This window comes from Hydra viridissima, unplaced genomic scaffold, assembly GCF_058129835.1.
Source record: "Hydra viridissima isolate aposymbiotic clone 2 unplaced genomic scaffold, HvirCarnegie_v1 scaffold_15, whole genome shotgun sequence".
Classification (NCBI taxonomy): Eukaryota; Metazoa; Cnidaria; class Hydrozoa; order Anthoathecata; family Hydridae; genus Hydra; species Hydra viridissima.
Genome location: NW_028324314.1, coordinates 271,341 through 286,353, shown reverse-complemented (window position 1 = coordinate 286,353; position 15,013 = coordinate 271,341). Strand labels below are relative to the sequence as shown.

The following is a 15,013-nucleotide window of genomic DNA, read 5'->3' as shown; positions in this document are numbered from 1 at the left end:
TTGTTTAGAGCTTTAGCTTTTATTTTTAAAGAAATAATAACTTATTATTTAAATAAATTTATATTTAAAGAAACTATTTAGAAAAAAGTTTATAAATAATGCGTATTTCAAATGTTATTATTACTAACTAAAATTAATAACTCATTTTCTCCCAACTTTCAAAATTGGAGATAGAACAAAATAATTCTAACCTCGCGATTTGACGTAAACATAATAGCGATACATATGAAAAGAACAAAATTAACTTATGACAAACCGATCTACTTGGGAATGGGCATGTTGAATTTGAGCAAAACTTTGATGTTTGCATTTCATTATGATTACATAAGGAAAATGTATTCTGATCGGGCAAAGTTGTTGCTGACGGATACGGACTCGTTGACATACGAAATAAAAAACAGATGATTTTTATAGACATTTCTTAGGATGTTAAGAGCAAATTCGACACTAGCGAATTTGATAAAGACCATCCAGCCATTAACAGTGTTGGGTTTAAGGTAGGAGCAAACAAAAAGGTCATAGGAATGTTTAAAGATAAGACTTCTGTGAAACAGATTGAGGAATTTGTTGGGCTCAGATCAAAGTTGTATTCTTACAAACTCCATGAAAAAGATTACAAAAAATGCAAAGGGGTGACTGAAAATGTGGTGAAAAAATACAAAACACATGAAGATTACAAAAACTGCTTTGTAAGTAAAAAAGAGCAGGTAAGGAGTATGAGCGTGGTAAGATCCAATTTTCATGAAGTTTATACAGAAGAAATAAACAAAATAGCGCTGAGTGCAGATGATGATAAGAAATTAATCTTGGAAGACGGAATACCCACATTGTCATACGGGCATTACAAATTAAGAGAAATATAAAGTAAAAGAATAATTTATAAGTTTTTACATATTAATAGTTTTTTTATATATAAAAATGGAATGGAAAATATAAACGTAGATAATCATATAAAGATTATGACTCTTACTCAACCTTTATTTGAAGAATACCTGAAAGGCGAAAAATACTGTGAAGAATATAAGAATAAACCTGAATACGAGGAATACATTTATATATCAAATACTGATACTGCTGTACGTGGTAGAGTATACATCTCTATTAATTATAATAAGTTTGCTAATACTATAGAGTTAGTGTAATGTCATGGTAATTCTATTGAATATATAAAAAGAGGTTTTTTAAAATCTGGCAATGATGTATTAGATTGTGTTCGCAAAAAATTAAAAAAATCAAAGAAGTTTGTATGTAAAAAAACTTTTTATTTGTTTTTTACAAATAAAATGGTCAAAATTATCAATGTTGAAGGAATCATCTTGCCAAACGTGCCTCTAACAAACTTTCAGCTGATAGAGGAAGCGAAAAAACTAAAAATAAAAAGCTTTAAAGGTGTTTTTGTCAGAGATGAACTAAAAATGAAGGTAAAGAAAAAAGAATGCGAAATAGTCAATAAAGGTGATTCAAGCTCAAGAGGGTTTCATTGGATCTGTTGGTAAAAAGACGAGGATAAAAAGTAAAGCTTCGACTCTTACGCCCAACCTCCTCCAGTTGAGCTCGTAAACTACTTCAAAAGTCCTGTCTGCTACAATAGCGAAAGAGTTCAGTTTGGAAATACATCCTATGGCGGTCACTTGTGTCTATATGTTTTGAAAAAGCTTGATGAAGGGTATGGTATGACTTTCAAAGCGTTGTGAACACTATTTGGTGAAATTTTAAAAAAATGGATATATAAAAATGATTGACAAATTCGGTAGATCAGAAATGGAAGGTATATCTTTGATATTCTAACTCCCACTTTTGCAAATGACATGTTTATAAGATTAGATGGATCAAGCACAATGACTTCAGACATTGATTTGAACTCTTTCAAATTAATCAACGTGGCGGAGCCCGTCAACTCACATGACGCTGCCACTAAAAATTACGTCGACACACATTCAACCACTGGTACAAGAGGAATCACTTCAGACTTTGATTTAAACTTTCACAAATTGATCATTGTAAAAAACGTTCAAGCTCGCACGATGCTGCTACAAAAAACTATGTAGATGTGAGAACAAGCATGTGTGTAAAAACAAATGGATCTAGCACGATCAGCGGCGACATAGATTTGAACTCGCACAAATTGATCAACGTGTCGGAGCTCGTCATTTTACATGACGCCGCCACTAAAAATTATGTGGGTACGCATACACCTTCTGGAATAGGAAATATAACGTCTGATGTTGATTTGAACTCATATAAACTCGACAATGTGTCTGAACCAACAAACGTGCAAGATTCTGCTACAAAAAACTATGCAGATGTTTTATCACAAAAATCCAACTATTTAGGATTGGTTTCAAACACAGGATTTACATGTTTAGGTTTAAAATCTCAAACAATAGCCGCAGGATTACCTGATGCCGCTCCAGTTTTCATCTACTCTGATGGTCCTGGAGTTCTAAGAAGGTTATGGCTTACATTTACAGGAACAGTTATTAATGGATTATCAGTTCCTGGTAATGTTTTTATTAGAATTTATGCAGAGGGTAAAATTAGCGTAGGTAATTATTCAGAAACTACAGAAGGTATTGGAGAAGAAAGTGCAGCTCTTGCTTGCGACTTGTTATTCTCACTACTTGAAAGATGCTATTATGCAAACTCTTTGCAAGGATGTAATGTATATACTACTTCATTTTTAGGAGGATATTTAACTCTAGACTTACCGTTCAGAACAAGTTTAGCTATACAACTGTTAAACAAAACAGCTTCACCAATAACACACTGGATTCAGCCTTTTATTACGACATTTACAACAATTCCACCTTCCTTGTGATTTTTTAAGCTGCACTCTAGAACATTTAGATATTTAAACACAACTAATGGAAATGAATATGTATTGTTAAACTCTGTAAGCAAAGGAAATGGTGTTTATTTAAAGTATATTAGAATGCATATCATTGGAGCATCTGGAAACTGGTGGGAATCCAGATTAAGAATTTATGATGGAAATTTTCCTCCAGGCAATAGAACTGTACTCAGTCCCTGGGCAGTCTATAATTCTAACAATTATACACACTTTGTTTGATATGATAATGAAAGCAAATGCATTTTTTCATCCTCTGGATTAGAGGATTTTTATTTATCTTCATGGAACGTTTCAATAATAAGCTCGTTCAACAACAAGTCGTCAGGTGTGCCAATCCAACACCTACATCGTTTCAACAACTACTATCTCATTTTATAGAAATTTTAGCGAAGCTGATTCTATGTTAGGCGTTTCTAGTGGTAGAAGGCTAGTCGTCACGTTAAACTCTGGAGACGCGCAAGTCGATCAATCTGGAAGTTTTTATTTATTGTTAGGTCAAGCATACTTTTATGCATGATAATGAGCACAAAATGCGCATTTAAATATATTGAAATGATCTAAGTAATTTCACGGCAAGAAAAAAAAATCATTTTTATGTTGCGATGACATAACACGAAAAAATGACGTCACGATATGAAAAATTAAAAAAATATAAAATTTTACTTTTTCTACTACGTCACAAATGATATGAAGAAAAAAATAAATCATATGGCTAATAAGCAAGAAATACGCATGGAAAAAATTTTGGTTCACTTATGGTTAAAAAAAGTTAGCACGGAGTTAGCACGCTCAATGAGCCAGAAATAACGAATGGTTAACTTATGGTCAAAAAAATGTCAGAACGTGCAATGAGCCAGAATCGGCAAATCCTAGTAGTAACAAAGTAACAGTAAATATATAAAAATAAGTAAAAAGAAAACTATTGACAAGTTTTAGAGAGTGAAGCTAATCATTTAAATGATTTTTTATTTATGGGTAAATATAGTACCTAAGACTTTAATGGAGTCCAAATCACCAAAAAAAAAAAAAATGCTTCGTGGATTTAAGTTAAGTATATTCAAAACAACATTAAATCGTCCTACAAAAATAAAGTTTTATTCAGTTTATGTTCCAGCTATCGTTTCCATTAAGTATGGAAACTGATGTAATGAACATTTGCGAAGCAAATGTGTTCACAAATAAACTGGCTGAAAGAGATCAGTAGCTTTGAAAAAATCCTAACTCATGAAGATTCAGATGAAATTATTTTAAAGTGTTAGCAAATATAATAATAACTTTGTCATACAGAATTATGGTCTGAGAAATGTAATGCTGATAAACCAGTTGTATTATGTCATTGAGTTTAATGTGGTTCCTTTTGTGATGCTAACTAAATATAAAAGCCAGAAAAAATTAACCAACGCTTGAGAATTATAAAAACATTGTAATGATATAAGTTCTGATCAACTCATGAGTACAGCAATTACAAACTTTGTTTGGTGTTTGTTTAAACAACAAACCAAATTTTGACAGAACTGCATGACTTATGAGTTGCCATTAAAATAAACTTGTGCATTTAAATATCGGTTTTAAATGCAGTTGTGCAAAAAATGCTTATGGTTTATACAAATTTATCATTAGAAAGTTAAAAAAACTGCAAGTCTTAAATAAAAGTTTTTCTTATCGCCCATTTCTCAAAAAAGAACAAAATTTTAAATGTTAGAGTAATTAAGTTGTACTGATTCGAGACTTAAAAACTATTTTTAAACTGATGCCCTTTAATATTTGAAGTTATACGAAACGCAATAGTCAACAATGATCAGTTTCAATTCGATATAGAAAACTTTATTCTACAAAGAAAAAAAAAAGAAAATAGTGACACAAATATTTTGAATGTGAGGCGAATAAATCTAAGCTTCATTTTTTGGAGTCACCAAAAACATTACTCCTTTGTTAAAATACTGCCAGTTCACACTTCTATCAAAAATCAAGCTTTTTATACAAAAGAAACAACAACATATTATACAAACCAGGAGTACTCAACCTGTTGCTGGCGGTTCTAATGCGGCCTGTCAAGCTTTTTTGTGTTGCTTGGGAGGCATCTGTAAACAGGACAATACTATTTAGTAAAACATTTACTAAATAGTATCGTCCTGTTGACAGGTGTCTATTTACTATTTATTACTATTTAGTTTTTGTTTGCAAAAAGGATAGCATTTTACCAGTTCTCAATTCGTATTTTATAGACAACCGACAAACACAAGAGAAGTAAGCATTTAGAATGTAAGAATTTAAAAATGGCAGGACTTTCTTCCAAATGTAAACGTAAAATGTCTGATGCAAAAATTCATTTGGTAAAAAAGAACATGTTGTTGTTGCGAATAAACATGGTTTGGTAACATACATATCAACTTATGAAGAGTAAAAAGAATCAAACGTCACATGACGTCTTATGACGTCACGTGATAAAAACGTGGCACAGCTGCTGAGAAAAGTATGATTGTTGTCAAAAAAATGCATTAATCGTTTTTTTTTTTTATGAACTTTTCTGTAAATTTAACTATTTTCTCACAAATTCTTTTCAAGAACAATTCAGAAAATTATTACTAAAATATTAACTAAAAATATTAATTAAATTCTTAACTAAAATTGTTACACTTTAAAATATGGCAAATTTTACTTCCTTTAAGAATTTAAATGGCAATATGATTCTTATGCAGAAAGAAAAACCAAGCGGTACTCTTCGAAGAAAGTATCTGAATTATTTTACAATAAAATGTAAAGTTGAAAAATGAAAATGTTTAACAAATCTAAAGATGAAATTTTTAACACAAAGTTGAGGGTTCGAGTAAGATATAAATTTTATTGACGCTGTGACGTCGCTTAAGTGCAAAGGAAAAAATACAACGAAGCAAATCAAGGCGTTCTCAATGATTCAAACGCAAAAACGTAATTGCAAAAACAGTTTAAATAAAATGGAATTATGAAGATGGTAACTCACTTCGAAAAAGACTCATGGTATTCGTCTCCTAATATTGTGATGTTATCCTTGAGTGATCGTCATCTGAAAGCAGCTGCTAACCCAATGGTCAATTAACGTCCGAAGACGTCCAAAGACGAACAAATTTGGTCCGGGCTTCCGTGACATAGTTAGACGTCCATGGAGGCCTAAATTAGTCGAATTTCGTCATGATTTCTAATTCGGTCGTCTATTGACATCCAAATAAAAATTTTTGGACATTTTCTAACAAGTATACGTGAACTATTTTATTGATCTGTTACTGAAAGTTTTTCCACAAATTTTTTTATCTCAGACCAAATTTATCAATGAAATTTTTGTTCCGGCCGGATTAACTTTTGCGATAATTTTGGTCCACTTTGAAAAAAACGATCCGTGATAATATTTCTTTTTAATTGCGCAAATAATTTGGAATATTGATAACGGACCAAATTTATATAGACTTTTTGATTCGTGCGAATACTTTTTGTAATGCGCTTTATTTTTTGGAATTCGCTACTTTTAATTTTTTTCAAGTTCGAGCGATAAATTAGCAAATTTAAATAAATTATGACATGTAGAAAGTATAAAATAATATATTGTTCATAGTAAGTTGCTTTTTACCTCAGTTTAAGGCAACACACACTTTGAAGAAGTACCACAACCTGTTCTTATCTCTTATTTCTATACAATGAAATCTAAATTACATTACGATAAAATGTCTTAAACTCTCCATCGCAGAGTACATTCTCACATCTTCCCCTTCTTCTGTAAATGAAATGTTTTATTGTTTGTTTTTTTGTATGCATTAGTACTTTCTCCATAATTCTATAGGACGTCTTTCTCTGTTTGGGTATGTCTTCGTATTCGGTTCTTGAAAATGGCTTCTTAGTTGTGTCGGCATTGTTAGTGTACTTTCATTTTCTGGAGATATCGAGTCGTTATGGGAGTATTCCTCATCACCCTCTTCTTTAATTGGTGTCGGATTGAACTGTATATCCATTGGTACTTTCTTCATGTGTGAAGCATTCCGAGTTTTTTGCGAGTTATCAATGGGGGATTTGGCTGTAATCATTGTACCGTTCTTTGCCGTAATTGTGTAGGGTTTAAACTCAAACGGTGCCATAGTTTTGTTACCTATTTTTTGTTTTATCAGTACTGTATCACCGATATTTAAGTTTTGATTTTTTGCGTGGTATTTTAGATCGTGGTATTTTTTTCTGTATAACTTAGCATTTTCTTGTCTCTTCTTGGCTTGATCATTGATATTTGCATCGACCCTTGTCTGAAATGAGGGTATTGTAAAACCTGTAACACGATTGAACATAAGTGTGGATGGTGGTATTCGGGTTGTGCAATGGGGTGTGGTACGGTAGGAGAACAGGAAGTTGTACAGCTGCTTTTTCCAGTCTCTTCGTTCGATGTGTGCCGCTCGTATTGTTTTAATCAGTGGTTTCATGAAGGATTCGGCTTGTGAGTTTGCTTGTGGCCAAAGCGGCGTGATTCGTTTATGCTGAATATTCAGTTTGTTTAAAAATGTTTTTATTTTGAATGAAGTAAAAGGTGGTCCATTATCGCTAACAATTGTTTTCGGTATTCCGTATACTGCGATTGTTTTCTGTAGAAAATCAATAAGGAGGTCAGCAGATGTATTATGTATAATATCGACAACCGGAAATTTTGATGTTTGATCTACGAGGACTACCAAATAAAATCCGTTTGGTAAAGGACCAAGGTAATCTATATTAACCGTGTCCCAAACTTCCGATGGTGTTGGTGTAATTAATAGTTCGGCTGGTGGATTTTGTTTGCCAAGTGCCTGACAAATTGCACATTGTTTAATATACTGTTCTACTTTAGTGTCTAGGCCCGGAAAGTAAACCTTTTGTCTAAGTAGTGATTTAGTTTTCTCTAGTCCCATGTGACTATCATGCGCGAGTTGTATAACCGTAATTTCTAGTGAACGTGGAATCACAATTCGATTTCCTTTTAGGATAATGTCTGAAGTTTGATTTACTGTAAGTTCTTGGCGAATATTATGGTAAACGAGTAATTCTTTTTGAAATTTTTTTATTTCCGGAGGACATTTCGGATGTAACAGTTTATGCCAGGTACTAGTGGCAACTAACTCAGTATTTGTAGAATAGGATCGGCTTTGGTTTCCCTTTGAATATCTAGTAGTGAAAGGGCTTTTGGACATGTGTGTTCAGCAGTAAAGTTGACATACTTCTCTAACCCTTTGTTGTCACAAGGGTCTACAGGGTGTCGACTAGGATAATCAGATATATTATTTTTTCCTTGGATGTAGTGTAGATCGAAAGAATACCCTTGTAATCGTAAGGTCATACGCTCAATGCGAAGTGGTACTGTAGCATTTGGGTTGTTTAAAGTTTTTACAATAGCTTCGTGATCGCTGTATATTTTAAAGGGGTGTCCAAACAAGTATGTTTTGCTGTGCTCGCAGGCGTATACTATAGCTAAACATTCTCTTTCAATAGTAGAGTAGCGCTGTTGTACAGGCGATAGCGCTTTTGAATTATAGGATATGAGTTTAAAGTCTTGTTTGTTGGGTGTGTTTTGTACAATAACTGCTGATATCCCTACAAGACTTGCGTCAGTGAAGACTGTAGTCTCTTTGTTGGAATCGAAGTATCCAACGCACGAGTCTGATGTCATAGCGTTTTTTAGTTTATCAAATGCTTGCTGGCACTCAAAGTTCCAGTTCCATAATGAATCTTTATGAAGAAGGTTATGCAAAGGGTAAGTAATAGTACTGTAGTGCAAAATAAAACGTTTGAAATAGTTCATGAGTCCGAGAAAGCTTTGAAGAGCTTTAGTGTTTTCTGGTATAGGCATGTTCTTGATATTCTGAAGTTTTTCTGGGTCTGGTTGCATTCCTTCCTTTGAAAATACAAAACCAAAAAATTTAGCTTTTTCTTTTCCAAATATACACTTTTCAAAATTTAAGGTTAAACCTCTCTCTTTAAATCTTTCTAATGTTTTGTGTAATATTAAATCATGCTGTTTTGTATTCGAAGCGAATATTAAAACATCGTCGGCAATGTTCAAGGTTCCTTCAATCTCTTTTAAAACTTCTCGTAAAGCGTTTTGTAATTCCTCCTGTGCAGAGTTTACTCCAAAATTAAGTCTTGTAAAACGCTTAATTTGAGTTTCGGATTGAAAAGTAGTTATTGATCTCGATTCCGGCGCAAGTTCGAGCTGGTGAAATGCCTTCATTAGATCTAGTTTTGAAAAGACGGCTAAGTCTTTTAATTTTACAATAACATCGTCTAGGGTTGGAGTTGGAAAACGCGTTCTTCCAATAGCTTTGTTAGCGGCTCGCATGTCTACGCAAATCCGTATGTTGCCGTCATTTTTTGGAACGATTACCATTGGACTTATCCAGGGTGTCGCTTCGTCCGTTACCGTTTCAATTATTCCTTCTGTTTCAAGCTTTGTAAGTTCATCTTTAACTTTTTCTCTAAGTGCAAAAGGGATTCTTCTTTCTCTTTGTGCGACTGGTGCTATACTTTAATTAATTTTCAACTTTACTTGGAAGTTTTCCTATTTTTCCGCTAAAAACAGAATCTTTGTATGAGTTTATAAGTGGTTGTAATCGTTTTGGAGCGTTAAGAAGGAGAGCACTGTTTAGTTTGTTAATATTCTGCATGGAATGGCAAATTTGTTGATTTCTGTCGCCACAATTATTTGGTCCTGTCTTTTGTTCTCCTTGGTTTTTGTTTAAAGGTTTTTCATTGACGTCAGTATGCGCGAGATCTTTATTTAATTGTATTAAACCTAATAGTTTAGCGTCGTTTCCAGATAATAGGTTTTTGTGGCGGGTTTTGATCACGTGGAATATAGTCGGAAAGAGTTTTGTTTGACTTTCTATAACTACGTTGATCTGTCCTTCTATTTTTAGTTTTGGATTGTTATCTCCGTAAGTTATAATCTGAGTTTTAGATTTATGTAGGCGAAGTGGTCTTTTAAGGGAACTGTTTATCTTTTCAAATGTTTCAAAGTTTAGGATATTTATAGAAGCTCCGGTATCTATTAGAACGGTTATTGGTATATTTTCTATGTTAATCGTAACCTCGAAGCTTTCGACTGCATCATTAATTTTTTTATTGTTCACTGAGTACAAATTTCCTTGGTTAAGCTCTGAATAATTGTTTTCGGATTCGTTGACATCTTTACAAATTATATTTAGTGGTTTTGTATAAATTTGTTCATTTCTTTGGTTTTTTCCCCGCTGTATTGTTGTATTTTGTTCCATTTGTTTTTTACTTTTACAGACTGTTGCGAAATGCCCGACTTTCCCGCAGGAATAGCATGTTTTCCCCAAAGCTAGACATATATTAGTGTGTGGAAATTCGTTCCCGCATCGAAAACAAATTCTTTTCTGCGATCTCTTTTCTATCTCACGTGGTGTTTTGAGCATTACTTTATTGGTTGGAGGAAAACTTGTTTTCTTTACTGTATTTACTTCGTTTTGTTTTATCGTTTCTTTCTCGAGTTCTTCTATTTGACTGTCCATCAATTCGAATGTTTTTGCCATAGTTAACAGCTCTTGTAGAGTTTTGTTAGGGTTCTGGAAGCTGTATTTCCGTAGTTTTGAGATGTTTGTACTAAGCTCAATTTGTTGTTTAATTTCTCTATCTTTATCAGCAAACTCGCATTTAAGTGCTTGTTCGTGTAATCGAACGAAAAATTGCTGAGTGGTCTCGTCTGTACGTTGAACCATTTTGCGAAACATAAAAATTTCATAGCTCGAGTTAACTTGAGGTTTAAAATGTTCATTGAAAGCATCAACAGCTTGCTGGTATGTGATTAGCGTATCTTGTGGTATAATGTTTTCATAAATTTCGTAAGTGTTATCCCCAATTAAAGTGAGAAGTAACGAAAGTTTTTGCTTGTCATCTGTAATTATTAGTGAACTGCAAAGTAACTCAAATCGTTTAATGTAGCGTTTCCAGCTAGAAAACAATTTACTCGCATCTTCGCTACATGAAAATGGTGGAAAGTTTGGTAAATTAAGATTTTTTATAGCCATGGATAATTACAATGTTTATAAAAGTCTAACATTAACTTTATTTTTTAATTCAATTTACTTTTCTTTTATCTTCGTCGCCAATTTGAAGAAGTACCACAACCTGTTCTTATCTCTTATTTCTATACAATGAAATCTAAATTACATTACGATAAAATGTCTTAAACTCTCCATCGCAGAGTACATTCTCACACACACTATTATATTTATTTCTCAAAATATCTTTTTTCGAGAGTGGTTAATAAGCTGAATAGATATTAATAGCCTGTCAATGCTTTGTCATTTTTTATCTTAATTAGTGATAACGAATTACGGTTGCTGACTGACTCGGAAATACTGCTGAATAATCCGTTTTTATAGTTTATAGTTTGGTTATAGTCTGAGGTAAAGTTGATTACCTTACGGAAAAACGTTTATTGCTTAAAACAGCGACAATCTTTTTATGGAAACAAAGAAGTTTTTAAATTTGAATTTGTAATTGAAAAGGTTTTTCAAAATGGGATGAGAAACGACGGATGAATACATCCGTACATATATATATATATATATATATATATATATATATATATATATATATATATATATATATATATATATATATATATATATATATATATATATATATAAATGTATATATATTAGGGCGGGCCAATTTGTATGGAGCCGAAAAATTTGATTTGAGCCGCCTCCTAGGATGATTCTATGGACAATTCTAAGCAACTTTGGTTAAGGAACCATAGGTCTATCTCAATTTTCGAGTCTCCCACTTTTCAAAAAATGATTTTTCCAATCATTTTGATTCAAAATTCGATTTTTTATTCATCGTTATATTTTCTTTTTTATGTGTATATGTGGGGTTTTTGTGGTCGGAAATTCATTTCTGACCTTGATTTTTACCTATTACCACCGCCAGAGGGCGTTTCATGCATATTTCAGCTATTTTTTGCTTATTTTCCGAAAAAAATTATTAGTTTTTTCGGTAAGATTGATCTTTATTTTATTTTTTTCAACAGAGATTCAACCTAAAAAATAAGAACATGTGTAAAAAATTAAAAAAAAAAAAAAATTTAGTGGAGGAAAAGCGAAATAAGTTATTTTTGAAAGTCTTTCTTGCTTTCAAGTCTGGGGTATTTTGCACGGTATTCCGATGTAACTGTCGTAACACTGTGTCGAATTTTTTCGAAAACACGTTTAGAAACGCTAGCCAGCAATTGAACATGTCTTTCCGTTGCCTCTATGTGTACCGAAATTTTTGGATCAGGCAATGGCGGATGATCGTATTCTAAATATTGTTCCAAATGATCATACGTAATGCTATGCGTAAACGATGGTTCGAATAAGACATCATCTTTATTTAAATCAATCATATTCGTATAATCTATACAATTGAAATTTATCGAAGGTTTTTGATAAACTCTAAGATGTGCCGGGTCGTACAGATTTCTTCGATATTTTAAAATTTTCTTGATTTTTATCATTAAATAACATCGCTAACAAAATATTTTAGGAATGTGCGTAATATGAATTGTCTTTAATAATTTTATTCACAACTCCGCGTAGATTTGTATCCAAATATTGTGTCTAACGAATGATTTTGTAAAATAATAGACCACAGAAGACCACCGAATTATAGTACTTGTTGTTGAAGTGTATCGGCACATACACTTTCTATATGTATGTTTCCAGAATTTTCAAATTCCTTGATGGATTTTCAGTTGACACATACAACCGCAAGAATCTACTCGCCTTGGTGAGCCAACGTGAATGTGCTATTGGTCCTGGTTTAATGTGAGACGAATCCGCAGGAACAACACCATTTGAAATTACATTGGTCATTTTGTATAAGTACTTTGAATCGGTGGATAGTTCAAATGGATCTAAATCAGGTAGCATGTTCTCTTGCACGATTATCTCAAATTTATGTAGAAACTGAAATAAAAGAAATTAGATGAATTAAATGTAATTTTACCATTTAATAATGGAAAAAATCGATGAGAAAAATGACAAATAATACATACCGGAAGATTTACACACGTTTCAATTTGTTTGCCCAACGTTCGGGTTGTTGTTCGTGGTCCAGTGGTCGATCATCTTTCCAAAGTGTCAAATAAATGACGAAATGGCAGCTCGTTGAAGTGCAGAAGACACACAAACCAATGCAGCGGACTATTCAAATGCAATTCAAATCGACGCAAAATCCCATTTTTTACGCCAGTATTTGTTGGCTCACCATCACAGCATATGTCGATTAATGCATCGAGAGCAATTTCTTTTTCGACGAAGAATGCATTCAATGTCATCAATTTGTGTTCAGCATCTTCATTTTCGACTTTGGTGTAGCCTATCAATTGAGAATTTGGTTCCTTCAAAACAACTAGATGTAGTTCTTTCACGATCCTAGCATGGAACTTCTCATCAATTTTTTCCATTGAAAAAGCATCATTTTTTCGGCCGTCGAATGAAAATGCTATCAAATTGGATGCATCATACTGCTTAAGAAGCAATTCTTGTTTGCATTTGGCTTTTTCTCGACGCACTTTATTTTTATCCACGATGATAGGATTGCCATGTTCATCTTTTACGTAAATGTTTTGCATAAGAGATGTTGTGAGTGCTGCTGCTATTCTATCAGACACACCAAATCAATCACACATCGCAGCGAAGTTCAAAGCATCGCATCTGGGAGTATACGGTCCTCGTATTACTGGCGAAACATCTTGTGGATTTGAACTTGGCTCATCTGTATCAGTACTTGGTTCATATGCTAAATGGCTCTCTTCAACACTTGTTGATATTATTGTTGACGTTGGTGCTGGCTCTTCGAATTCCGGTATCGTCAATTTTCTGACATCAGACTGATCTCGCATGAAATCTTTCAAATGATTTGGAATCAATCCACATGAGCATAATGCTGCCTTCAAGTCACATTGATATTTACCGATGTAAAATAATTCTTTTGTAGATTGCACGAACATTCTGAATGTGGCGATTTTTGGATGTTTAGTTTCGATTTGATACTTCTCAATCAATGTACCCAATTTTTTTTTTTGTTAGAATTTCAACATTAAGTTGACTCCAAATTTTAATCCATTTGTCTGCTACGTGCGGTACGAATGTTTTATACGAAAACATTTTGTTTTGCGGTTTAGCACGTTCGGTCAAGAAAAAAAAACATCTTAAAATATCCTAATTCGTTGGCAGATTTAGTCGACTCAAATCACAAGATGCACCAAAAACAGCAACATCGTGCGAAGGCAAATGCTTCAAATGACTCCTCGTTGATGTTGGTGCGGTTTGCGATGTAGACGGCAATTCATTTGGATCCATTGTATACTTTTACTAAAAGAATTCAAAAGTAACTGAAATTAGTATATTTTAAAACATTTGGTTCGAATATATTTTTTCCACCTACAAATTGGTAAATACACAGTGGTAAAAATGCTGACAGTTTTATTTATATTCAAATATCATATTTTGATTTGAAACGAAAAACGAAGGCTAAATAAATGACTCGAAGACGCTTTGTTTACAAAACATAAACAATAAAATACTCTCATATAAAATGTTGTAGTAAATACGCACGATGATTATTATTTTTTAAGATTAATTTTATTCTCTTTTCCAAAACTGAAAATTTATGTGTTAACATTCGCAGATTTTTTTTCTCACAAAATTCTTTTTTTTTATTTTTTACACATGTTCTTATTTTTTAGGTTGAATCTCCATTGAAAAAAATAGATCAGAAATGAATTTCTCGACCCCGAAAACCCCCCATATACGCATAAAAAAGATAATATAAAGATAAATAAAAAATCGAATTTTGAATCAAAATGATGTTATGGGAGAAAATCATTTTTTTAAAAATGGGAGACTCGAAAATCGAAATAGACCTATGGTTCCTTCACCAAAGTTGCTTAGAATTGTCCATAGAATCATCCTAGGGGGCGGCTTAAATCGAATTTTTCGGCTCCATACAAATTGGACCACCCTAATATATATATATATATATATATATATATATATATATATATATATATATATATATATACAGGCCCGCCGTGAGTCTTTGCGGCGCCCAGGGTCAAAGTTTCCCAAGCGCCCTACTGAAAGTGAAAGCTGATCTAATGATCCATAA

The 15,013-nt window shown here is 32.9% G+C and overlaps 1 pseudogene; it reads left to right on the top strand.

The window, feature by feature from the left end:
* LOC145182606 (uncharacterized) overlaps positions 1-15,013 on the top strand; it is a 286,819-nt pseudogene that overhangs the window by 180,588 nt on the left and 91,218 nt on the right.